Raw genomic sequence first — 26,563 nt, 5'->3', positions numbered from 1 at the left:
CCCATAACTTTCTTATTTCATCAGTAGTGAAAGGCACTACAATCTCTGGTGGTTCTATACCTGCTAGCTGACAAAGTCTCAATTTACCTTTTATTAATTCAATTCAAAAACTTTTTCCACACAAGTTTTTAATTGTTTACTTGGTTTATGTGGTAAAAAGATCCATTCTAAAATAATATCTCCCCTCTTCATTAAAATCCCCACAGGAGAAATTCTGGAAGGCAGTATGACAAGAAAGACACTAGGATTTCGACTCACCCTATCCACATGTGCCTCCTGCAATTTTTTCTCAACCATCGTCAGTTCCTTTTCTGCTTCAGCTGTGATTCTCTGGGACTATTCGAATCATTATCACCATCTAATGCTTTGTTTACATGAATTATTAGATCAGGCACCTTGGTGTTCCTATGCAGACAGAGCCAACTGTCGCTAAGGCGGCAGGAGCCATGAAGAACACCAGTGACATCATGGGTGCTCATCAGGGGCTGGAATGAGATGGGAAGGAGACATTGTACTTCAGTATGGTGTGTAGAGGCTGTGGCTGCTGGTGCTGAGTCAGCCCGAGGGAGGTCTAAGGTGGGGCCAGAGTGCAGCATGGTAGAGCAGCTCTGTAGCTGGGCTCATTAACAGAAGTCACCCGAGGCGTTTCCCATGGGGTCATGGCACAGCGACCAAGATCCCAGGACAGAAACCATGTGGGCAGGATTTGCACTGTGTGCCTTCCCTGGCTTCCCACAGCCTCTCTGCCCTTCGTCATCCTGACTCTGGTGAACACACCATACAAACGAAGGTTCTACTGCAGAGATGACTCTATCCGGTACCCCTACCGTCCAGACACGATCACCCAAGGACTCATGGCTGGGGTCATCATCACAGCCACCATCATCCTTGTAAGGCGGAAAAGTGCTCAGGTGGGGGCCAGCTGAGCCCTGTCCTGAGGTAGGTAGGGCCCAGCTCCCTAGCAGGATGCACCCTGGGAGCGGTGTCTGCCGCGCACTCTGCAGCTGTTCCATTGGCAGGTCTCATCAGGGGAGGCCTACCTGGTGTACACAGACCGTCTCTATTCACGATCCGACTTCAACAACTACGTGGCCGCCATCTACAAGGTGCTGGGGACCTTCCTGTTCGGGGCCGCCGTGAGCCAGTCTTGGACCGACCTGGCCAAGTACATGATTGGCCGGCTGAGACCCAGCTTCTTGGCTGTCTGTGACCCTGACTGGAGCCAGGTCAACTGCTCTGACTATGTGCAGCTGGAGGTGTGCAGGGGCAGCCCTGCCAACGTCACTGAGGCCAGGTGGGTACTGACTGCAGCCCAGGCAAGGCTCTGAAGGACAGAAAATCTGGGGCTTGGTGAATGGAGAAAAACTGTCAGCAGAGGCAGGTGGAGAAGCTGGTCATGGGTTTTCCTCTGTGCTGTGTGCAGGCACATAGTGGGCAGGTAGTCTCAGGATTCAGTTGTCTGGGAGGCAGTGGCCTGCCCTGCAGGGGTGGACTGGCTGCTGTTTGTGCCTCAAGGTTTGTGACTGAGTTCTTTCCTCTTCAGGGTCCTCTGTGGTGAGCTTGTTTGCTCTTGGCACCATTTCCCTGCCCATCCTGCTCTTCTGAGCTCTGCTTTTCATGCCTGGTGTGGCCTGTGTGTCCGTACCCACACTCTGTCATCTCCGCTGACCCCTCTCTGTCTGTTGGCTCCCATCAGCCATAAGTCCTTCCAGTGCTTTTTCTCCTTCAATACTACGGGCATTTTCACACCCATAATGCCGTTTTAGATTTTTGAGACAGGATCTCACTGTGTAGCCCAGAATGACCTCAAACTTCTCGGCTTCCTGCCTTAGTCTCCTGAGTGCTGGGGTGACAGGCTTGTGTCACTATGGCTGGCGTAGACTGTCTCCTCAGCTTCTGTTTCTTCCTTCCGTCCTCACAGATGTTCTCATCTCTGGATATTCCGGTGACTGGTTGAAGTGTCTGTCCCCTAAGCTTGGCAATTGTGTCTCTGTATGGACTGCTTTATATGCGTGTGTTAGTGTGTCCACATGTGTGTTTAGGCCAGTAGTCAGCCAATAGCAAGTGTCTTCCTCAATTGCTCTCCACCATACGTAAATGTGTGTTTTCCTGCATGTATGTGTGTACACCACATTTGTGCAGGAGTCCATGAAGGTCTGAAGAGGACATCAGATCCCCTTGAACTGGAGTTACAAGAGGTTGTTAACAGCTGTGTGGGTGCTGGGAACTGTACCCTGGTCCTCTGCAAGGGCAGGAAGTGCTCTTAACTCCAGAGCCACCTCTCCAGTCCCTCTCCACATTTTATTTTAAGACAAGGTCTCTTACTGACGCTGGAGCTGTACAATTCTAGACTGGCCAGCAAGCTCCAGGGAGCCATGTGTCTCCAGCTCCCCAGGCCAGGGATTACGGGCGTGCTCCACACCTCACTTTCCCCATGAGTGCTAGGATGGAGTCTGTGGTCTGGGATTACGGGCGTGCTCCACACCTCACTTTCCCCATGAGTGCTAGGATGGAGCTCAGGTCCTCATTCAAACAGAGCAGCCTCCTCACTGACCATCATCCCAGCTCCTTAGACAGCTTGTGTATTAGTCATGTTATGTGTGTGTGCATGTGTGTTTTCTCCGCATGTGCCCTTTCTCTCTCTCTCTCTCTCTCTCTCTCTCTCTCTCTCTCTCTCTCTCTCTCTCTCTCTCTCTCTCTCTCTCTCTGTATGTATGAATATATCTATGTATATATCTATCTCTATCTATTTTCCTATAAAACAGTGATTTTTGTCTCTTTATGGCCATACTGATGATCAAATCAATGGCTTGACTCACACATGCCAGGCAAGTCTCTCTAACACCAAGTTCCAGGGGGGAATGGACTGTGCTCCCCATCTACTTAGTGACCCCCCTGAGGGAACAATGTGGACGGCCATGTCGTGAGGGTCTGTTGTCAGCGTAGGGATTGACAGGATTGACATACATTTATCTGTTTTCTGGGTGCTAGGGTGGAGTTAAGGGCTCTGTCTTAGCCCTACTTTGTCTGCCAAGGTTGTGGAGTGGCTCTGGGGGTGCACTGGGGGTGCCTGGTCCTTCTGAGCCTCCAAAGCATAGCCCCCAGGTTCCTGCTTGAGCTCTGAGGCAGCGGTGACTGATATCTTTATAAGTTGAGGTGATATCAGTACCCCGGACCACCAGCTGTCGCAACAGTGGCCGTGACAGTATTGGGTGACAGTACTGGGTTACGGTGGCCATATTGGGTGATTGCCACCCTCAGTGTGGTCTTGCTGGCCAGGCCTGCTCCAGGAGCAGGTAGGAGCAGGTCGGGGAGTTGGAGTTGGTGAAGTGAGAGTGAGGAGGGGAGATGTTCACTCCATGGTGAGTGTCCTGTGTGTGTAAGCCTTCCCTCAGGCTAAGAGACCAGAGAGATGGCTCAGTGCTTAGGACCCCTGGCTGCTCTTCAGAGGACCTCAGTTAGATTCTCAGAACCCACAAGGCAGCTCACAACCATTTGTAGCCTCAGTTCCAGGGAATATGATGCCCCCTTGTGGCCACTTTCAGGCACTGCAGGAATGTGGCAGACATAGATGTAATTAAAACACCATATACATAAAGATATATAAATCTTAAAGATGATTTATTTTTGGTCTCTCTCTCTCCCTCCCTCCGTCCTACCCTCCCCCCTCCCTGCCTCCCTCCGTTTGTGCACGTGCATGTAAGTGCTGGTGCCCTCAGAGCATCAGATCTTGTGGTAGTTGTGAGCAGCTGGTGTAGGTACTGGATGATGTAGGTACTGGGAACTGAACTTGGGTCATCTGCAAATGCAGTCAGGACTCGTAGCTGCTGAGTCATCTCTCCAGTCCTGCTTCCCATAGTTTAGAGTTGCACCCCTCTGTGGCTGCCAGCCCCTCAAGGAGCCCTTGGCTCTGCCTTCTGGGTTCCACTCACCAGCTTGCCCTCCCTCCCAGGCTCTCCTTTTACTCCGGACACTCCTCCTTCGGCATGTATTGCATGTTGTTCCTGGCGGTAAGTGTCTCCCTTCCTCCCAGGGAACCTTGCCCAGCCTCCCCTCCCCTGGGCCTGGGTCTTCCCGCTGCACAATGGAGTACGTTGAAGAGGCCCTGAGTGTAGGGGGTTTACGACTCTTGCGTTGGGCTGGGCAGGGAGAGGACGCCCATGGGCCCAGCTAATGCAGGCTGATGCCCCCACAGCTCTATGTGCAGGCCCGCCTCTACTAGAAGTGGGCACGGCTGCTGAGGCCCACGGTTCAGTTCTTCTTGGTGGCCTTTGCAATCTATGTGGGCTACACCTGTGTGTCAGACCACAAGCACCACTGGAGTGATGTCCTCGCCGGCCTCCTGCAGGGAGCCCTGGTAGCGTGCCTCATGGTGAGCCCTGTCTGCCTCATCCTATAGGACCTGTTCAGCCTGAGCCCAATGTTCCTGTGACCTCTGCCTGCTTATCTGTGTCCCAGAGCTTGCTCCTCACCACTGGCCCGGTTTTCTTTACTACCCTCATTGGCTCCTCCCTCATTGGGTCCTCCCTCTGGTCTTCTGCCTTGGCTTTATGCACTGCTTTCCCCTCCCCCACTGGTCCACTATGTCTCAGACTTCTTCAAATCCTGGCCGCCCCAGCCCTGCCAGGAGGACCAGGAACCAGAGCACAAACCCAGTCTGTCCCTGATGCTGACCCTCAGCGATGGACCTTAGCCACTATGAGTACCCAGTCTCTTCCCGGAAGTCACCTGTGGGTCAGTCACGTGTTGACCCCTTGGCCCTGGCTACTGACTTTGGGGCTGCCCTAGGGTCCCAGATGGTGACCATTGATCAGGGTCTTGGGTACCTGACTGGCCCTGAGTGTGGGCAGGATCCATCCTCATTGCTCTCTGAGTGCCCCAGAAAGATAAGATTAGGTCCTGCTCCGAGGGCTGTCTCCAACCACAAAGGGCTTTTCGTTGAGAGTCATCCCTGCATGGCCCCAGGAATGGACTGGTCTATGATGGTTTATGAAGTCGGCATCCTCCCTGTGGGTCCTGCGGGGACAGACCGCTTGTTTGCCTGGGTGGAGCAGTTCTCCTTGGCCTGGGTCAGGGATCACAAGTGTGAAAAGGGTTGCTAAACCTTGGGCTGCCTAGGAACAGACACACGTGACTTTTGTCTGAATCCTGTTCTCAAGCCTGCAGAAGATTCCTGCCTGAGCCCTCCAAGGCCCTCCCTCAAAGCTTGCTGTCCAGTCCGGCCTCCACTACCCAGCATGGACCGGATGTGTAGCCAGGCTTTGGGAGTGGTCCTAGGTCTGCCGTTCCCATCTATTTCAGAACACTTAAAGTTACCTTCATGGGAGGGTGAGCTATAAACTTTGTACCAAAGGTCTTGGCCATGAGTGTTGATTTTAAGCTCTCCTGGTGAGATGGCCCTGCTGCACCTACCTTCTTGCCCAGTGCACTGTGTTGGACCTGCCCAGTCTCAGCATTGACTTAGGGGACAGAGACCTGGCCTGGTTGTTCTGTATACAGCCCAAGATGGAGGCCTTATAGCCACTGTGGCCTTCCTTGGTGTTTGGTGGACGCTTATGCTAAGTCCACTTTAGAACACAGAGGCCCTTCATGGACCATGTTACTATATGCCCAAAGCTGCTCCCATGGTGCCTTGCTGGTCATCCAGGGGCAGCAGGAGTGGTGGCAGGCCTTGCTGTATCCCAGGACAAGGTGTGTGTCTGTCTGGGAATGGGCAGGCTCCTTGGGCCAGAGAGCATGGCGGGACAGTTAGGGACACCCCATCTCACTCCTCTCCTTAGAGACCGGGTCAGGATTGAGTCTAAGTCCTGTACACCAGATTCCTATAGGGATCAGGTGCCCCTGCTCACTGCTAGCAAACAGAGCCCATTAAAAAAAATGCAGCTACCAAGAAGCTACACTAAACTCTGTTTTAAGTCTAGAATTTCTTTTTTTTCTTTTTTTCTTTTTTTTATTACTTAAAATATCAATCCAAATTTCAAATCCCTATCCTCCTCCCAGGCCCCTCCATCTCCCTCTACAGATTATCCCCCCTCCAACACTAAGTGAGTACCAGGAACCCTGCTCTGTGGATAGTCCAAGGCCATCCCTACTACGTCTAGGTTGAGCAAGGCTTACATCCAAAGAGAATAGGGTCCCATGAATCCAGTATATGCAGTAAAGACACATCCCAGTGTCACTATCAGTGGCCCCTCAGTCTGCCCCAGCTGTCAACCCCCTTCAGAGGGGCTGGGTTGTTCCCATGCTCGTTCATTCCCAGTCCAGATGGAGTTGGTGAGCTCCCATTTGCTCAGGCAAACTGTCTCAGTTGATGATCCCCTCATGATCTTGAATTCCTTGTTCATACTCACTCCCTCCGTGCTTCAGCTGGATCTTGGGAACTCAGTCCAGTACTCAGATGTGGGTCATTGCCTCTGTTCCCATCTGTTGTTGGATGAAGGTTCTATGGTGATATTTTAGATAATCATCAGTCTGACTACAGGATAAGGTCAGTTCAGACACCTTCTCCTCTATTCCTTAGGGTCTCAGCTGGGTTCATCCCTGTGGGTTCTTAGGCCTTTTTCTAGAGACTGGCTTCTTGTTAACTCCATAGTGGCTCCCTCAATCAAGATATCTCTTTCCTTGCTCTCATATCTGTCCTTCTTCCATCTCGACTATCCCATTCCCTCAAGTTCTCCTCAATCTCCCTTTCTCCCCCATCTACTCCTCACCACCCTGCTCCCAAATTTTTGTCTGATTCTAATTTCCAAGTGGGTGTATATATGTTTTTCTTTGGGTTCACCTTATTACTTAGTTTCTCTAGGATCCTGAACTATAGGCTCGTTGCCCTTTGTTTATGACTAGTATCCACTTATGAGTGAGTACATACCATACTCATTTTTGGGGGAGTGGGTTACCTCACTCAGGATGATGTTTTCTAATTACGTCCATTTGCCTGCAAAATTCAAACTGTCATTAATTTTTACTGCTGAGTAGAACTCTAATGTGCAAATGTGCCACACTTTCTTTACCCATTCTTCCATTGAGGGGCATCTAGGTTGTTTCCAGGTTCTGGCTATTATGAATAATGCTGCTATGAACATAGTTGAACAAATGCTCTTGTAATATGATTGAACATCTTTTGGGTGTATTCCCAAGAGTGGAATTGCTGGATCCTGAGGTAGGTTGATTCCCAGTTTTCTAGAATTTCTTTTTTAACCTCTCTTAGGTTTTATGTGGATGCAGTCAGCCCACTTTGGTACTCCAATTTGTAGCATATTCCTGGCTAATCCTTAATATTATTTATTAATATTAATATTTAATATAACAATAATTTAATACATAAATTAACCCATTTCTATTATTTTATATAGGCTTGTGGTTTACTTTTAAGGTTCTGGGGCCTCTGTCTCTTTCAGCAACTACATGGCATCTCCCCGACTCTGCCTACTTTCTCTCTACATCTCTGTTCAGATTTTCCTCCTGGCTTTACTCTGTTAATCCATTGGCTAAAAGTAGCTTCTTTATTAACTACTGGCAGTAAAAGATAGTCAATACCATACAAAGGAAAATCCCCCATCCTACCAACACCATTTTGGTGCAGGACAATTGTATTCTATCAATTATGCTTTAAATAAACGCTGATTGGCCAGTAGTCAGGCAGGAAGTATAGGTGGGACAACCAGACAAGAAGAGGAGGGGCAATGAGAAAAGGAGTATTCATGGAAGAAGGAAGCTCTTCCCACAGTCCTGTCCAGACACTGAAAAAGTAGGATGTGACCTGCTCCACTGAAAAAGGTACTGAGTGATGTGTCTAACATAGATAAAAATAATGGGTTAATATAAGTTATAAGAGTTAAGAAGAAGCCTGAGCTAATGGGTCAATCAGTTTATAATTAATATAGAACTCTGTGTGATTTTCTTTGGAACTTGATTGCAGAAACCTGGTAGGACAGAAATCCTTCAAGAAAGCCATCATTTACACTATTTGTAGAAGATTGTCTTTTTTCCATTGTATAATTTTGGCTTCCTTTTTGTACTGGCTGGTTTTGTATGTCAACTTGACACAAGCTAGAGTTACCAGAGAAAGGAGCTTCAGTTTAGGAAACACCTTGATGAGATCCAGCTGTAAGGCATTTTCTCACTTAGTGATCAGTTGGAGAAGGACCAGTCTATGGTGGATGGTGCCATACCTGGGCTAGTGGTCCTGGGTTCTATAAGAACATGGGGTGAACAAGCCATGGAGAGCAAGCCAGTAAACAGCACTCCTCCATGGCCTGTGTGTCTTACCTCCTGCCTCTGGGATCCTTCCCTGTTTGAGATCCTGTCTTGACTTCAGGGATGAACAGCAATGCTGAGGAAAAGCCTATTAAACCCTTTCCTCCACCCACCTTCCTTTTGGTCAGGGTGTTTCATCACAGCAATAGAAACCCTAACTAAGACATTTATAAAAAAAATCACGTGTCCATAAGTGTTTGGATTTATGTCTAGGTCATTGATTCAACTGCATTGATCAATATGTCTGCATTTATGCCAATACCATGTGACTTTTTTTTTACTGCAGCTCTGTAGTAGAGCTTGAAGTCAGGAATGGTGATACTTCTGGAAGTTGTTTTATTCATTAGGATTGTTTTGGCTATCCTTGGTTTTTAATTTTTCTATATGAAGTTGAGTACTGTTCTTTAAAAGTCTGTAAAGAATTGTGTTGGAATCTTGATGGGGATTTTACTGAATATATAGATTATTTGCAGTGGAATGGCCATTTTTACTGTTAATTCTACTGATCCATGAGCATAGGAGATCTTTCCATCTTCTGCTATCTTCTTCAACTTTTTTGTTCAAAGACGTGAGGTTTTTATCACCAAATCTTTTAATTGCTTGGACAGAGTTATCCCAAATTATTTTGGATAAGTTGAAGCTATTGTGAAAAGTGCTGATTCTATGATTCCTTTCTCAGTCTGTTTGTTTTTTTTATATAGGAGGGCTACTAATTTTTATGAGTTAATTTTGTATTAAGCTACTTGGCTGAAAGTCTTTATCAACTGTAGAATTTCACCAGTGGAATTTTTAGGGATATTTGTGTGTACTATAAATCCATCTGAAATAATAATACTTTGACTTCTTCATTTCTGATTTGTATATTCTTTTTTTTAGTTTTTTTAAAATTTTATTTCTTTTTATTACTTTATAAATGATACCAATCAAATACCCACTTTCTCCCCTCCTCCCACTTCCATCCCGCTACCCCACACACTCTTCCCAAACCCCTCCAGTCCTAAGAGAGGGCATGATACCCTGCCCTGTGGGAAGTACAAGGCCCTCCCCCCACATCCAGGCTTAGGAAGGTTTGCATTTAATGAGAATAGGATCACCCCCAAAAAACTAGTACGTGCAGTAGAGACAAATCCCAGTGCCATTATCATTGGCTTCAAAGTCTGCTCCAATTGTTAACCACATTTAGAGTGTCCAGTTTGATCCCATGCTCGTTCATTCCCAGTCCAGTTGAAGTTAGTGAGCTCCCATTAGCTCAGGCACACTGTCTCATTGAATCAAACAGCCCCTCATGGTCCCGACTTCCTTGTTCATATTCTATCTTCTTCTGCTCTTCAACTGGACCTTGGGATCTCAGTCTAGTGCTCTGATGTAGGTTACTGTCTCTACCTCCATCCATTTGTGGATGAAGGTTCTATGGTGACATTAAAGATAGTCATCAGTCTGACTAGAGGAAAAGGCCAGTTCAGGTACCCTTTCCTCCAGTGCCCAGAGCCAAGCCTCTTGCCAAATCCAAAATGGCTCCCTTAGTTAAGATATCTTCTCCCCTGCTCCCATATCCATCCTTCATCCATCTCAACTATCCCAATTCCCCAAGCTCTCCCCAATCCTCCCCTTCTCCCTTCTCTCTCCCCATCTTCCTTTACCCCCTCCCCACCTACCCCCACCCCCATGCTCCCAGCTTTTGCCTGGTGATCTTGTCTGCTTCTGACTTCCAGGAGGTACTATATATGTTTTTCTTTGGTTTCACCTTATTACTTGGCTTCTCTAGGATCATGAACTATAGGCTCAATGTCCTTTGTTTATGGCAAGAATCAACTACTAATAAGTGAGTACAAACCATATTCATGTTTGGGGTTTGGGTTATCTCACTCAAGACAGTGTTATCTACTTCCATCCATTTGCATGCAAAATTCAAGATGTCATTTTTTTTTTTACCACTGTGTAGAACTCTAATGTGTAGATGTGTCACACTTTATCCATTTGTCCATTGAGGGGCATCTAGGTTGTTTCCAGGTTCTGGATATTACAAGTAATGCTGCTATGAATATACTTGAACAAATGCTTTTGTAGTATAAATTGTCATCACTTGGGTATATTCCCAAGAGTGGTATTGCTAGATTCTGAGGTAGGTTGAAACCCAATTTTCTAAAAAACTGCCACACTGATTTCCAAAGTGGTTGCACAAGTTTGCATTACCACCAGGAATGGATGAGTGTTCCCCTTACACCACATCCTCTCTAGCATAGGTTATCATTGGTATTTTTGATCTTGGCAATTATGACAGGTTTAAGATGGTATCTCAAAGTTGTTTTGATTTGCATTTTCCTGATACCTAATTTAATATGTCCTTAAGTGTCTTTTGGCCATTTGAAATTCTTCTCTTCAGAATTCTCTGTTCAGTTACGTACCCCATTTTTAATTGGGCTATTTAGAAATTTAGTGCCTAGTTTCTTAAGTTCTTCATATATTTTGGAGATCAGACCTTTGTCTGCTGTGGGGTTGGTGAAGATCTTCTCCCATTCAATAGGCTGCCTTTTTGTCTTAGTGACTGTGTCCTTTGCTTTATAGAAGATTCTCAGTTTCAGGAGGTCTCATTTATTAATTGTTGCTCTTATTGTCTGTGCTATTAGGGTTATATTTAGGAAGTGGTCTCCTGTGCCCATGCATTGCAGGCTACTTCCCACTTTCTCTTCTATCAGGTTCAGTATGGTCAGATTTATATTGAAGTCTTTAATCCATTTGGATTTGTGTTTTGTGCATGGTGATAGATATGGATCTATTTTCATTCTTCTACAGGTTGACATCCAGTTATGCCAATACCATTTGTTAAATATGCTTTCTTTCTTCCATTGTATACTTTTAGCTTCTTTTTCAAAAATCAGTTGTTCATAGCTGTGTGGTTTAATCCGGGTCTTCGATTTGATTCCATTGGTCAATATCTCTGTTTTTATGCCAATACCAAGCTATTTTCATTACTGTAGCTCTGTAATAGAGTTTGATGTCAGGGATTGAAATGCTCCCGGAAATTCACTTATTGTATAGGATTGTTTTGGTTATCCTGGGGTTTTTGTTTTTCCAAATATAGTTGATCATTGTTGTTTCAAGGGCTGTGAAGAATTTGTTGGGATTTTGGTAGGGATTGCATTGAATCTATAGATTGCTGTGGTAGAGTTGCCATTTTTACTATTTTGATCCTGCCAATCCAAGATCATGGGAGATCTTTCCACTTTCTGGTATCCTCTTCAATATCTGTCTTGAAAGCCTTAGTGTTATTGTCAAATACGTCTTTCACTTCTTTGGTTAGTGTTAAACCCAGAAATTTTATGTTATTTGTGGTTATTGTGAAAGGTGATGCTTCTCTGGTTTTCCTCTAAGCTTCTTTATCCTGTTTTTAATTGGAGGTCTACTGATATTTTGGAACTGATCTTGTATCCTGCCACGCTACTAAAGGTGTTTATCAGCTGTAGGAGTTCTTTGGTGGAGGTTTTGGGGTCGCTTATATACACTATCATATCATCTGCAAATAATGAAAGTTGGACTTCTTCCTTTCCAATTTGAATCCCCTTGATCTTCTTATGTTTTCTTATTGTTATTGCTAAAACTTCAAACACTATGTTGCGGAGATATGAAGAGACTGGACAGCCTTGCCTTGTTCCTGATTTTAGTAGAATCACTTTGAGTTTCTCTCACTTTAATTGATATTAGCTCTTGGCTTGCTGTAGATTGCTTTTATTATATGTAGATTTGATTCTTGTATCTCTAATTTTTTTAAGACCTTCATCATGAGGGGTGTTGAATTTTGTCAAATGCTTTTTCAGCATCTAATGAAATGAGCATATGTATTTTTTTTCTTTCAGTTTATTTATATGATGGGTTACATTGATAGATATTCATATGTTAAACCAACCCTGAACTCTGGAATGAAGTATACTTGATCATTATGGATGATTTTTAATGTGTTCTTGGATTCAGTATTTGCCAGAATTTTATTGAGAATTTTTGCATTGATGTTCATGAGTGAGGCTGGTCTATAACTCTCTTTCTTGGTTGAGTCTTTGTGTGGTTTTGGTATCAGGGTAATTGTAGCATAATATAAAGATTTTGGGAGTGATCTTTAGGTTTCTATTATGTGTAATGCTTTGAGGAGTATGGTCTTCTTGTAAGTTCTGGTAGAATTCTGCACTAAAACCTTATAGCCCTGGGCTTTTTTTGGTTGGAGGTTTTTGATGACAGCTCCTATTTCCTCACAGCTTATAGGTCTATTTAAATTGTTCAATTGGTCTTGATTTAATTATGGTATTTGTTATCTATCTAAAAATTGTCAATTTCTTTTACATTTTTCAATTTTGTGGAGTACAGGGTTTTGTAGTATAACCTAACAATTCTCTGAATTTACTTCATGTCTGTGGTTAAGCCTCTTTTTTGTTTCTGATTTTGTTAATTTGTGTGTTCTCTCTGTGCCTTTTGATTAGTTTGGATAAGGGATTGTCAATCATGTTGATTTTCTCAAAGAACCAGCTCTTTGTTTCATTGATTCTTTTTTTCTAGAGCTGTTAGTTGTGCTGTTAAGTCTCTGATGTGAGCTTTCTCCATTTCTTTATGTGGGCACTTAGTGCTATTAACTTTCCTCTTAGCACTGCTTTCATAGTGTCCCATAGGTATGGGTATGTTGTGTCTTCATTTTTGTTGAATGCAAGGAAGAGTTTAATTTCTTTCTTTATTTTTTTCCTTGACCCAGGGGTGGTTCAGTAGATGAGTGTTCAGTTTCCATGATCTTGTAGGCTTTCTGGGGGTGGAATTGTTGTTAAATTCTAGCTTTACTCCATGGTGATCCATTGATTACTCCATTTTTTTTTGCTTCTGTGGATGTTTGCTTTGTTACCAAGTATGTGATCAATTTTTGAGAAGGGCCCATGAGGTGCTGAGAAGAAAGTATATTCTTTCATGTTTGGGTGAAACGTTCTAAAGATGTTTGTTAAGTCCATTTGATTCATGGCTTCTGTTAGTTCTCTTATTTCTGTTAAGTTTCTGTCTGATTGATCTGTCTATTGGTGAGAGAGGAGTGCTGAAATCTAATATTAGTGTGTGGGTTTTGATGTGTGATATGAGTTTTAGCAATGTTTCTTTTACATAAGTGGGTGATTTATATTAGGGGCGTAGATATTCAGGATTGAGACTTCATCCTGATGAACTGTTCCTGTCATGAGTATAAAGTGTCCCTCTCCATCTCTTTGGATTGATTTTAGTTTGAAATCAATTTTGTTAGATATTAGTACAGCCACACCCGCTTGTTTCTTTGGATGATTTGATTGGAAAACCTTTTCCCAACCTTTTCCTCTGAGGTTGTGTCTGTCTTTGAGGTTAAGGTGTGTTTCTTGTAAACAGCAGAAGGCTGGATCCTGTTTTCATAGCCATTCTCTTAACCTTTGTCTTTTTATATGTGAATTGAGTCCACTGATATTAAGCAATATTAATGATCAGTGGTTGTTAGCTCCAGTTATTTTTTGGTGGTAGTGTTTGTGTGTTTTCTTTCTTTGGGTTATGCTGTTGGGGGTTATCAGATGTCTGTTTTATTGTAGGTGTAGCTAGCTTCCTTGGGTTGAGGTTTTCCTTCTAGTGCTTTTTGTAAGGCTGAGTTTGTGGATACATATTTTTTAGATCTGTTTTTGTCCTGGAATATCTTGTTTTCTCCATCGATGGTGAATGAAAGCTTTTCCAGGTACAGTAGTCTGGGCTTCATCCATGGTCTCTTAGTGTTTGCAGCACATCTATCCAGGACCTTCTGGCTTTCATGGTTTACACAGAGAAGTCAGGTGTAATACTGATAGATAGTTCTTTCTTCTATCTCTTGTATTCTGTTGGTTATACTTGTCTCTGTAGTTCCTGTTCATTTACCCAGATTTTCCATATTTAGCCATCTCTTGGTTTGTGTTTTCTTCATTACCTCCATTTTGGTTTTCAAGTCTTGTACTGTTTCCTTTACCAGTTTGATTGCTTTTTCTCGATTTTCTTGGGAATCATTGAGGGATTTATTAATCTTTTAACTGTTTTTTTGTCTTCTCTTCAATTTCTTCAAGGGAGTTTTTCACCTCCTTTTTAAGGGTCTCGATCATTTTCATAAGGTTATTTTTAAAGTTGATTTCTTATACTTCTTCTGGGTTAGGATTTTCAAGTCTTCCTGTTGCATGTTTGCTGGATTCTGGTGTTGTGTTGCTTTTCAGGTTGTTGGAAAAATTCTTGCATTGGCGGCTGCCCATCTCTTTTTGTCTGGATACTCTCAGCACAGGAGCAGGGACCTCTTCCCTGGCTCTAAGGACCTCAAGGACAAAAGGATGGGCTTGGGATGCTGGGTAGGGTGGTACAAAGAAACGTTAGTGGCAAGGATACTCCCACTGGCTCCCCAACCTCTCAGCACCGGAGCAGGCTGAGTTAGGGGATCCAAAGACCTCAGAGATGAAAAGGGGTACTTGGGGGCAGGCTGGAATGTGCTAAAGAGAGCCAACAGCCAAGAAACACCCCACTGGATGGGCAGAAAGCTTAGGGAGTTGGAGGTGGCCTGTACTCACTTTCATGGGGATCTTCCGGCCATGGGATCACTTACTCACCTATCTGGATCCTCTCAGCATAGGAGCAGGGACCTCTTGCCTTTTATAGTATTTTCATCTGTCAAGGTATAAAATTAATTGTCATTTAACAGTTTATTTTATTTACTTAATAACTTATTATTATGTTATTACTTAAAAAATACCAGTACAAATTCCCACTTCCTCCCATCCTTCAACTTCCCTCTCACCCTCCACAGACCCTTCTCCCCAACCCCTCCAATCATAAGAAAGGGCAAGGTACCCTGCCCTGTGGAAAGTCCAAGGCCCTCCCCATTATATCCAGGTTGAGCAAGGTATACATCCAAAGAGAATCGGATCCCAAAAAGCCAGGAAATGCAGAAGAGACAAATCCCAGTGTCACTGTCATTGGCCCCTCTGTCTTCCAGAACTGTCAACCACATTCAGACAGACTATTTTGGTCCCATACTTGTTCATTCCCAATTAAGTTGGAGTTGGGCATCTCCCATTATTCAGGAACACTATCTCAGTGGGTGAACCCCTCATGGTTTGACTTCCTTGATCACACTGTCCATCCTTCTGCTCTTCAACTGGACCTTGGGAGCTCAGTCCCAACCTAAAGAAGGATATCCCTATGAAGGATCAAGAAGATAACAGAACAGCAAATAGACTGGATCAAAAAAAAGCCCTCGACATGAAATAACCAAAACAAAAAACATACAGAAAAAATAAAGAATATTGCCGGGCGGTGGTGGCACATGCCTTTAATCCCAGCACTCGGGAGACAGAGGCAGGTGGATCTCTGTGAGTTCAAGGCCAGCCTGGTCTACAAGAGGTAGTTCCAGGACAGGAACCAAAAGCTATGGAGAAACCCTGTCTCGAAAAGTCCGAAAAAAAAAAAAAGAATACTAAGAGCAGCAAAGAAAAAAGTTCAAGTAACATATAAAGGGAAACATATCAGAATTACACCTGACTTTTCAATGTAAACCATGAAAGCCAGAAGGCCTTGGATAGATGTGCTGCAGACACCAAGAGACCAGGGATGAAGCCCAGACGACTATACCCAGAAAAGCTTTCATTCACCATCGTTGGAGAAAACAAGATATTCCAGAACAAAAACAGATTTAAACAATACGTAACCACAAAGCCAGCCTTACAGAAAATACTAGAAGGAAAACCACAAACCAAGGAAGCCAACAACACCCATAATAACACAGTCATCTGACAATCCTCCACCAGCACAACTCAAAGAAGGGAAACACACAAACACTACCACCAGAAAGATAGCCAGAGTTAACAACTGCTGGTCATTAATATTGCTTAATATCAATGGACTCAATTCACATATAAAAAGACACAGCTTAAGAGAATGGATACGAAAACAGGATCAACATTCTGTTATTTACAAGAAACACACCTCAACCTCAAAGACAGACACTACCTCAGAGTAAAGGGCTGGGAAAAGGTTTTCCAAGCAAACAGAAGCATGTGAGTGTGGCTATACTAATATCTAACAAAATTGATTTCAAACTAAAATCAATCAGAAAAGATGGAGAAGGACACTTTATATACATAACAGGAACAATTCATCAAGATGAAGTCTCCATCCTGAATATCTATGCTCCTAATATAAAAGCACCCACATATGTAAAAGAAACTTTACTAGAACTCAAAGCACACATCAAACTCTAAATATTAATAGTAGGAGATTTCAGCACTCTTCTCTTACCAATGGACAGGTCAACCAGACAGAAACTTAACAGAGAAATAAGAGAACTAACAGAAGCCATGGATCAAATGGAATTAACAGACATCTATAGAACATTTTACCCAAACAGGAAAGAATATACCTTCTTCTCAGCATCTCATGGAACCTTCTCAAAAATTGATCACATAACCAGTAACAAAGCAAAATCCACAGATACAAAAAAAATTGTAGTAACCACCTGTGTACTATCGGATCACCATGGAATAAAGTTAGAATTCAACAACAATTCTACCCCCAGAAAACCTACAAGCTACTGAACAGTCAACTACTGAACCACCCATGGGTCAAGGAAGAAAGAAAGAAAGAAAGAAAGAAAGAAAGAAAGAAAGAAAGAAAGAAAGAAGTGAAAGCCTTTTTTGAATTCAACAAAAACAGACATGACATCCCCAAACCTATGGGACACTATGAAAGCAGTGCTAAGAGGAAAGTTCATAGCATAAGTGCCCACATAAAGAAAATGGAGAAAGCTCACACTAGAGATTTAACAGCACACCTGAAAACTCTAGAACAAAAGAAGCAGACTCACCAGGAGGAGTAGAAGACTGGAAATAATCAAACTGAGGGCTGAAATCAACAAAATACAAACAGACAACAATCCAAAGAATCAATTAAACAAAGTGCTGATTCTTTGAGAAAATCAACAAAATTAACAAATCCCTATTTAAACTAATCAAAGGGTGGAGAGAGAACATGCAAATTAGCAAGATCAGAAATTAAAAGGGGGATGTAACAACAGACACTGAGGAAATTCAGAAAATCATTAGGTCTTACTACAAAGACCTATATGCCACAAAGTTGGAAAATGTAAAAGAAATGGACATGTCTCTAGATAAATATCACATACCAAAACTGAATCAAGACCAGGTGAACAATTTAAAGAGACCTATAAGTCACGAGGAAATAGAAGCTGTCGTGAAAAACCTCCAAAAAAAAAAAAAAATAGCCCAGGACCAGACGGTTTTAGGGAAGAATTCTACCAGACCTTCCAAGAAGAGCTAATACCTATACTCCTTAATGTGTTCCACATAATAAAGCAGAAGAGTCATTGCCAAATTCTTATTATGAAGCTACAGTTACCCTGATACCAAAACTGCACAAAGACTCAACCAAGAAAGAGAATTACAGAACATCGATGCAAAAATTCTCAATACAATACTGGCAAACAGAATCCAAGAACACATCAAAAAAAATCATCCATTATGATCAAGTAGGCTTTATCTCAGAGATGCAGGGCCGGTTCAACATACGAAAATCTATTAATGTAATTCATGATATAAATAAACTGAAAGAATAAAACCATATGATCATTTCATTAGATGCTGAAAAAGCATTTGAAAAATTCAACACCCCTTTATGATAAAGGTCTTAGAGAGATTAGGGATACAAGGATACAAGGTTCATATCTAAATATAAGAAAAGCAATATACAGCAAGCCGACAGCCAACATCAAATTAAATATAAGGAAACTCAAAGCTATTCCACTAAATTAGGTACAAGACAAGGCTGTCCACTCTCTCCATATCTCTTCAACAAGGTGCTTGAAGTTCTAGCAATAGCAATAAGACAACATAAGGAGATCAAGGGGATTTGAATTGGAAAGGAAGAAGTCAAACTTTCATTACTTGCAGATGATATGATAGTGTATATAAGTGACACCAAAAACTCTATTAGAGAACTCCTACAGGTGATACATACCTTCAGTGATGTGGCAGGATACAGGATCAACTCAAAAATGACAGTAGCCCTCCTATATGCAAAGGATAAAGAAGTGGAGAGGGAAATCAGAGAAACGTCATCTTTCATGATAGCCATAAATAACATAAAGTATCTTTGGGTTACACTAACCAAGGAAGTGAAAGATCAATTTGACAAGAACTTTAAGTCTTTGAAGACAGAAATTGAAGAGGATATCAGAAAATGGAAGGATCTCCCATGCTCTTGGATGGGTAGGAACAACATAGTAAAGGTGATCTTTAATTTTAATACCAATCCCTACCAAAATCCCAACAAAATTCTTCACAGACCTTAAGAGAAAAATAATCAACTTTATATGGAAAAGCAAAAAAACCAGGATAGCCAAAACAATTCTGTACAATTAAAGGAACTTCCAGGGGCATTACCATTCCTGACATCAAACTCTGTTACAGAGCTACAGTAATGAAAACAGCTTGGTATTGGCATGAAAACAGAGAATTCGACCAATGGAATTGAATAGAAAACATGGATATTAACCCACAAACCTATGAACACCTGATTTTTGACAAAGGAGCTAAAAATGTACAATGAAAGAGAGAAATAATCTTCAACAAATGGAGCTGTCATAACTGGATGTAAACCTGTAGAAGAATGAAAATAGATCCATATCTATCACTGTGTACAAAACTCAAGTTCAAAAGGATTAAAGACCTCAATATAAATCTGACCACACTGAACTTGATAGAAGAGAAAGTGGGAAGTAGATGTAACACATGAGCACAGGAGACCACTTCCTAAATATAACCCCAGTAGCACAGACAATAAGAGCAACACTGAATAAATGGGACCTCATGAAACTGAGAAGCTTCTTTAAAGCAAAGGACATTGTCATTAAGACAAAAAGGCATCCTACTGAATGGGATAAGATCTTCACCAACCGCACATCAGACAAAGGCTTGATCTCCAAAATACATAAAGAACTCAAAAAACTGGACATTAAAATTCCAATTATCTCAATTAAAAAATAGGGTACTGTACTGAAAAGAGAATTCTCATCAAAAGAAGTTCAAATGGCCAAAAGACACTTAAGATCATGTTCAACCTCTTTAGCGATCAAGGAAAGGCAAATCAAAACAACTTTGAGATACAATCTTACACCTGTCAGAAAGGCTAAAATCAATGATAGCCTACGCTGGAGAGGATGTGGAATAAAGGGAACATTCATCCATTGTTGGTGAGAATGCAAACTTGTGCAACCACTTTGGAAATCAGTGTGGCAGTTTCTCAGTAAATTGGGAATCAATCAACCTTGGGATCCAGCAATACCACTCTTGGGAATATGCTCAAGAGATGCCCAATCATACTACAAAAGGATCTGTTCAACTATGTTCATAGCAGTATTATTTATAATAACTAGAACCTGGAAACAACCTAGACGCCCCTCAATGGAATAATGGATAAAGAAATTGATGGAAATAGAAAACACTATCCTGAGTGAGATAACCCAGACCCAAAAAGATGAACACGGTATGTACTCACTCATTAGTGGACTCTAGCCATAAACAAAGGACATTAAGCCTATAGTTCGCCAGCCTAGAGAAGCCAAATATCAAGGTGCACACAAAGAAAAACATATATAGATACTCCTGGAAATTGGAAGCAATCAAGATCACCAGGCAAAACTTGGGATCATGGGGTGGGGGTAAGGGTGGGTACTGGGAGGGGGGAATGAGAGAGGAGGAGAGGGAAGGGACAAGGGAAAGACTGGAGATAGCTTGGGGGAGTGGGAGGGTGGAGATGGAGGAAGGGCAAATATAGAAGCAGGGAAGAAGATATCCACATTAAGGGAGCCATTTTAACGTTGGCAAGAGACTTGCCTCTAGAGAGGATCCCAGGTGTCCACAGGGATGTCCCCAGCTAGGTCCTTGGGCAGCAGAGGAGAGGGTGCCTGAACTGTCCTTGCCCCACTATCACACTGATGATTATCTTGAATATCACCATAGAATCTTTGTCTGGCAATGGATGGAGATAGAGACCCTCATCAGAGCAACGGACTGAGCTCTCAAGGTCCAGTTGAAGAGCAGAAGGAGGGAGAAGATGAGCAAGGAAGTCAGGACTGCAAGGGGTTGGTCCACCAACTGAGACAGTGTGCCTGTTCTAATGGGAGCTCACCAAATCCAGTTGGACTGGGACTGAAGGAGCTTGTGATCAAACCAGACTCCCTGAATGTGGCTGACAATGGGGCTAATTGAGAACCCATTGATAAAGGCACTAGGACCTATTTCTACTGCATGTACTGACTTTTTGAGACCCTAGTCTATTTGGACGCAAAGCTTCCTAGGCCTGGATGTAGGGGGAAAGGCCTTAGACTTCCCACAGGTAGGGTTCCCTGCCCTCTCTTAAGGAGGGAAGGGGAGAGAGGAGGATGAGTGGGGGAGCGGGAGGGGAGTGGGAAGAGGGGAGAAAGTGTAAATTATTGAATGGAAAAAAATAAAGAATTAAAAAAAGATACCATCTTACACCTGACAGAATGGCTAAAATAAAAAACACCAATGATAACCTATGGTGGAGAGGATGTTGAGTAAGGGGAACACTCATCCATTGCTAGTGTCAATGCAAACTTATGCAACCACTTGGAGATCTGTGTGGTGGTTTCTCAGAATATTGAGAATCAACCTACCTCAGGACCCAGCAATACCAATCTTGGAAATATACCCAAGACATGCCCAATCATACTACACACATTTGTTCAACTATGTTCATAGCAGCATTATTTGTAATAGCCAGAACCTGGAAGAATGGATAAAGAAAGTGTGGCACATCTACACATTAGAGTTCTACTCAGCAGTAAAAATCAATGACATCTTGAATTTTGCATGCAAATGGATGGAAGTAGAAAACACCATCCTGAGTGAGGTAATCCAGACCCAAAAAGATGAATATGGTTTGTACTCACTCATTAGTTAATTCTAGCCACAAACAAAGGACACTGAGTCTATGGCTCGCAATCCTAGAAAACCTAAGTAAGAAGATGAAACCAAACAAAAACATATATAGATCCTCTTGGAAATTTGAAGCAGACAAGATCACTAGGCAAAAGTTGGGAGCATGGGTGTGGGTGTGGTGGGGGAAGTGGAGATGGGTGAGAGAGGGAGAAAGGAAGGGTTGGGGAGAGCCTGGGGGAGTGGGATGGTTGAGATGGAGGAAGGACAGATATGGGAGCAGGGAAGAAGATATCTTAATTAAGGGAGGCATTGTGGGGTTGGCAAGAGGTTTTACTCTAGAAGGGGTCCCAGATGTCCACTGGGATGTCCCCAGCTAGGACCCTGGGCAGCAGAGGAGAGGGTGCCTGAACTGACCTTGTCCCATAGCCAGACTGATGACTATCTTTAATGTCACCATAGAACCTTCATCCGGTGACAGATGGAGATAGAAACAGAGAACCACATGGGAGTACTGGAATTGCTTCCCATGGTCCAGTTGAAGAGCAGAAGGAGGGAGAATATGAGCAAGGAAGTCAGGACTGCGAGGGGTTGGTCCACCCACTGAGACAGTGTGCCTGAGCTAATGGGAGCTCACCAAAGCCAACTGGACTGGGACTGAACAAGCATGGGATCAAACTGGACCCTCTGAATGTGGTTGACAATTGGTGCAGGCTGAGAAGCCAATGATAATGGCACTGGGATTTGTGTCTACTGCATGGACTGGCTTTTTGGGATCCTAGTATTTGGATGCACGCCTTCCTAAGCCTGGATGGAGGGTGGAGTGCCTTGGACTTCCCACAGGGCAGGGTACTCTAAACTCTCTTAGGACTGGAGGGGAGGAAGAAGGGTTATTGGGGAACTGGGAGAGAAGTGGGAGGAGAGGAGGAAGTGGAAATTTTGATTCCTAGTTTTAATAAAGTAAAAAAAAAATCCAAGTTGATTGTAGTGATTACAGGGGAAAAAGAAAGAAAAAGAAGCTGCTAGCCAACCATAAGAAGGTGCCATCGAGCCTCTTTCAGTTTTGATTATATCCTACAGACCTTTCTAACTAATCCCCAAAGCTGAGGGACTTGATCATGTCCATACAGGGATGATGAGATAACAGAACAATCTATTTGGGTTGAAGTTTCAGTTGTTCAAACAATTTTTCCATAATAGCTCAATTTGGGGGTCATGATTTTACATGAATTCCACTCCCTGTCTCCTCTTCATTGTCAACATAGCCTAAATGACCTGATAATTTTTATAATTTCCAAAGTGAGGGTGTTTTCTACACGGTGGTTTGAAATATGAGAAAGAGGGAAACAAGTATTGTTTATGATTTAGAAAATGTCACAAGCTAATGCTGCCTTTAATCCTTGTGTAAGTGTAGTCCCAGAGGTATGAATTTTTATTTCTGTATTTCAACTGAGAACATTTTCAGCGCCCCTTCTCCACACCTCATCAGATAATCACAGCCTGGGCAGAATGGTTTCTACCCACCAGTGTGTTGACTTTATTTTTTATTTTTTTAGAATTATTTTTATTCTTTTTTAATTAAAATTTCACCTGTCCCCGTTCCCCATTTCCCTCCCCCTCCTCCCAAATATTGCCCCTCCCCCCACTCCCCTTTCCCTATCCCCACTCCTCTTCTCCTCCCCCCACTCCATTCCCCATCCTTCTCCATACTGAAGAGCAGTACAAATTCCCTGCCCTGCGGGAAGACCAAGGTCCTCCCACTTCTATCTAGGTCCGGGAAGGTGATCGTCCAAACAGGCTAAGCTCCCACAAAGCCAGTTCATGTATTAGGATGGAAACCTAGTGTCATTGTCCTTGGCTTCTCATCAGCCTTCATTGTCCGCCATGTTCAGAGAGTCCAGTTTCAACCCATGCTTATTCAGTCCCAATTGTTACTCTTGTCCTGCAACTCTGAAGCCACCAGAGAGCGCACATCTGTAATGCTCCTAAATTTTTACTCTTGTCTTGCACCTCTGACGCCAGAGGGGGCACATCTGTAACTCTCCTTGCCAGACACAAATCCTTTGTGCACTCCAGGGTTGGTCTTCTGGAGTTGATCCAGCACCAAGTTTAAAGAAACACTTAAAGGCCATTGCTAACAGATCCAAGTTTTCCTGGTGGCTGCCTTGACTTACCCCTGAACACCAAGAACAGAAAGGAAAGGAGGTAACTCTGGAGAAAGTCGCCTCAGGAGATTTAAAAAGCTTTGTCTTAACAGTTGTAAGCAATCAGCCCAGCATCTGCTTGTTCTTGCTGACCTGTCATTGTGTTTGGCTACAGACAGAGTGCCTTCAAAGCCAACGGAGTGAGCTGGACTGAACCTGCTTGCAAAAGGCAAGATGCAGAGCACCGTGTAATTGCAGAACAGTTTGGGTGGTGGTGGTGGCAGGGCGGGGGGTGTCAACAAGTCCACGTCTTTGCCAAATCAGTGAAGTCACCTGCAAAGAATATTGTTAAGAGCACATTTTTATTGTTAAAACATTGTCTCATAATGTGTGTGTGTTTGTTTGTGTAGACCAGGAGAACACCTTGCAGGTATTGGTTCTCTCTCTTTGTCATATGGGTCCCAGGGTTCAAACACAGGGCTTAAGGACGCTAGATTACTTTTCTTTACTCTGAGTCATCTCACCAGCCCCAATGTTTTTTATTATGAATGAAATTTTCACATTTATTCCTTTTTTTTTCTTTTTATACTTTTTTAATTAAAATTTCCAACTGCTCCCCGTTTCCCAATTCCCTCCCCTCCTCCCAAATATTGCCCCCTCCCCTCACTCCCCTCCCCCTATCCCCACTCCTCTTCTCCTCCCCCAACACCATTCCCCCTCCCTCTCGATACTGAAGAGCAGTCCAAATTCCCTGCACAGCAGGAAGACAAAGGTCTTCTATCTAGGTCCAGGAAGGTGAGCATCCAAACAGGCTAAGCTCCCACAAAGCCAGTTCATGTATTAGGATCGAAACCTAGTGCCATTGTCCTTGGCTTCTCATCACCCTTCATTGTCCACCATGCTCAGAGAGTCCAGTTTCAACCCATGCTTATTCAGTCCCAGACCAGCTTGCCTTGGTGGGCTCCAAATAAATCAGTTCCACTGTCACAGTGGGTGGGTGCACCCCTCGTGGTCCTGACTTCCTTGCTCATGTTCTCCCTCCTTCTGCTCCTCATATGGACCTTAAGAGCTCAGACCGCTGCTCCAAATTGAGTCTCTGTCTCTACCTCGATCCATCGCCAGATGAAGGTTCAAAGGTGATATGTAAGATATTCATAAGTATAAGGGTCATTTCAGGTTCCCTCTCCTCAATTGCCCAAGGTACCAGCTGGGGACTTCGCCCTGGACACCTGCGAGCCCCTCTAGAGTCAAGTCTCTTGCCAACCCTAAAATGGCTCCCTTAGTTAGGATATATACTTCGCTGCTCCCGTATCTACCCTTCCTATATCACAACCATCCCAATCCCCAGGCTCCTCCCATCCTCCCCTTCTCACGTTTCTCATCCTATTTCCCCTTTGCCCCATGACACCTCACCCGCAAGTTCCCAGTTTTTGCCTGGCAATCTTGTCTACTTCCCCTATCCAGGCGGATGACTATACGATTTTCTTTGGGTTCACTTTCTTATTTAGCTTCTCTAGGTTCACAAGTTATATGCTCAATGTCCTTTATTTATGGCTAGAAACCGATAATGAGTGAGTATATCCCATGTTCCTCTTTTTGGGTCTGGGATACCTCACTCAGGATAGTGTTTTCTATTTCCATCCATTTGCACGCAAAATTCGAGAAGTCATTGTTTTTTTACCGCTGAGTAGTGCTCTAATATGTATATATTCCACACTTTCTTCATCCATTCCTCCATTGAAGGGCATCTAGGTTGTTTCCAGGTTCTGGCTATTACAAACAATGCTGCTATGAACATAGTTGAACAGATACTTTTGTCATATGATAGGGCATCTCTTGGGTATATTCCCAAGAGTGGTATTACTGGATCTTGGGGTAGGTTGATCCCAAATTTCCTGAGAAATCGCCACACTGATTTCCAAAGTGATTGCACAAGTTTGCATTCCCACCAGCAATGGATGAGTGTGCCCCTTTCTCCACAACCTCTCCAGCAAAGGCTATCATTGGTGTTTTTGATTTTAGCCATTCTGACAGGTGTAAGATGGTATCTCACAGTTGCTTTAATTTGCATTTCCCTTATTGCTAAGGAGGTTTAGCATGACCTTAAGTGTCTTTTGGCCATTTGAATTTCTTCTGTTGAGAATTCTCTGTTCAGTTCAGTGCCCCATTTTTAATTGGGTTAATTAGCATTTTAAAGTCTAGTTTCTTGAGTTCTTTGTATATTTTGGAGATCAGACCTTTGTCTGTTGCAGGGTTGGTGAAGATCTTCTCCCAGTCAGTGGGTTGCCTTTTTGTCTTAGTGACAGTGTCCTTTGCTTTACAGAAGCTACTCAGTTTCAGGAGGTCCCATTTATTCAATGTTGTCCTTAATGTCTGTGCTACTGGGGATAAACGTAGGAAGTGATCTCCTGTACCCATATGTTGTAGAGTACTTCCCACTTTTTCTTCTATCAGGTTCAGTGTGTTCAGACTGATATTGAGGTCTTTAATCCATTTGGACTTGAGTTTTGTGCATGGTGATAGATATGGATCTATTTTTATTCTTCTACAGGTTGCCAACCAGTTCTGCCAGCACCATTTGTTGAAGATGCTTTCTTCCATTGAATACTTTTAGCTCCTTTATCAAAAATTAGGTGTTCATATTTTTGTGGGTTAAATTCAGGGTCTTCTACTCAGTTCCATTGTTCGACTTCTCGGTTTTTATGCCAATACCAAGCTGTTTTCAATACTGAAGCTCTGTAATAGAGTGTGAAGTCAGGGAAGGTAATGCCTCCAGACGATCCTTTATTATATAAGATTGTTTTGGCTATCCTGGGTTTTTTGATTTTCCATATAAAGTTGATTATTGTCCTCTCAAGATCTGTGAAGAATTTTGATGTGATTTTAATGGGGATTGCATTGAATCTATAAATTGCCCTTGGTAGAACTGCCATTTTTACTATGTTTATCCTCCCAAATCAAGAGCAAGGGACCTTACATGCTGCCAAATGACATCCCTATATCCTGAATAGATAACAACCACATAACTTGACAAATGACAACCCTACACTTGGAGAGATGACAAACAACATTATACTCTGACAAATGACAACCAACCTTATACCCTGAAAGATGAAAACTCTATACCTTGACAGATTGCAAACCTATACCCTGACAGATGACAACATTATACCTAACAGATGACAAACAATTCAACAC

General features: G+C 43.1%; 1 pseudogene; it reads left to right on the top strand.

The window, feature by feature from the left end:
* The first annotated feature begins 839 nt into the window (after window positions 1-839).
* LOC130876115 (phospholipid phosphatase 2-like) lies at window positions 840-4,693 on the top strand (annotated as a pseudogene).
* Window positions 4,694-26,563: the final 21,870 nt, after the last annotated feature.

The sequence above is a fragment of the Chionomys nivalis genome, chromosome 6 (assembly GCF_950005125.1).
Source record: "Chionomys nivalis chromosome 6, mChiNiv1.1, whole genome shotgun sequence".
Classification (NCBI taxonomy): Eukaryota; Metazoa; Chordata; class Mammalia; order Rodentia; family Cricetidae; genus Chionomys; species Chionomys nivalis.
The sequence above is the reverse complement of the archived record's forward strand: the minus strand, read 5'-3'. Positions and strand labels throughout refer to the sequence as shown.